The following is a 1,482-nucleotide window of genomic DNA, read 5'->3' on the forward strand; positions in this document are numbered from 1 at the left end:
GGCAAAAATCAAGGGTCGAAGACAATGAGGAATGGAGAGAATCACCAGGTATATTAATGGTGAAAAAGGGAGTGAGAGCTCAGGAGAAGTGAGCCATGCTATTGGACTGAAAGTCATGGAAAGGCAAAGTAGTAGGGCCTGACAGGAAAGGGATAATGTTGAAGGGGACCAGGTGGTGACTGGAGGATAGCAGTATGGAGAAGAGAGAGAAAGCTCTGCTTGGTGAAGATCAACTCAAGTGCATAAGATCAAGTCAGCTCTCTTGGTGGAAGTTGAACCAGGGCTGAAGACCTGAGAAAACTACCAGCAAAGGAGCTGGGTGGGTCACCAACCTGGAAACAGAAGTCACCAAAGATTGTTAGGCTAGCAAGTTATATTTAATGCTTTGAAATTGCATGTGCTTATAGAGTGGTGAATTATAGTATTGTTTATATTTAACCTTATTTAATCACTGCTTAAATTTTGTAAAGCCTTATTAACTTTTTTTTATTAGCTGGCCTTGAGTTGTTTTTGTATAGCTCATAGTGCTCATTATATTATATCTTTCCCTTTTGTATCACTGTGAGAACTTCTTTTAACATAATATAGCAATGGCCTTGTTATCAGCTCAAATTTACAGGGCTTGGCACTAACTGGATGAACCAGAGGGATGAAAAGATTGGATACATTAATGAAAGGTGGTAAGGGAGACCAATGGACAATGCTCAAAGTAAGACCAAAGAAAATAAGATCAAAGACCAAAGAAAAAGGCCAAATTGTGTTCATGATGGGTCTGTTGAACAAAGGAATATGTTGACAGGATAAAAGATGGACAGTATGCTGACCACATAGAGACCAATCTGAAAGCAAAGAGCCATAGGAGGAGTGAAGTTGAAGAAAAGCAAAGAAGGGGGCAGCAAGGAAGTTAGACGTTATTGTTGTCATAAATCCATAAATCCAACAACACGCCCTTTGCTTCCAGGAACTGAGTGGCCATCTTTTCTGTTGAGCAAAGTAATATCTGGGATTGGGTGAGATCATTGTGTTGAATGTTTCTCTCTCTCTAAATATAGTAACAGCTAAGATAATACTTGTAAGTCTAATAAAGTTAGACTTTGATTTTAGGACACTGAGTTGTCTGTGTTCCTATTTCACGTTTCATTTAAGGGTTAATTGTGTTTTAACGATCTCTTAGCACTATCTGGGAGACAATGGTGCTAACAGGATGTGTGGGAAGACTGGAGAAGACGAAAGAGTCAAGATTTGAAATCAGAAAGAAAAGCTAATGTGGAGGAATAGACTGCCTATGGAAGGTGGTCACTGTGTGCTTGTGTTAAGATTGAAGGAGACGCATATTAATTTTTGAAGAGCTGCACGTGGCTTCGGAGCCACAGGTTGGTTACCCCTGGCCTAGAAGGTGACAGGAAGCTGATGAGGCAGAGACAACTGCAGTGCTTCTGAAGAAAAGAGAGGGAGTTGAGAGGGGGGAATTGAAAGCAGCAG

Source organism: Alligator sinensis, unplaced genomic scaffold, assembly GCF_000455745.1.
Source record: "Alligator sinensis unplaced genomic scaffold, ASM45574v1 scaffold344_1, whole genome shotgun sequence".
Taxonomy (NCBI): domain Eukaryota; kingdom Metazoa; phylum Chordata; order Crocodylia; family Alligatoridae; genus Alligator; species Alligator sinensis.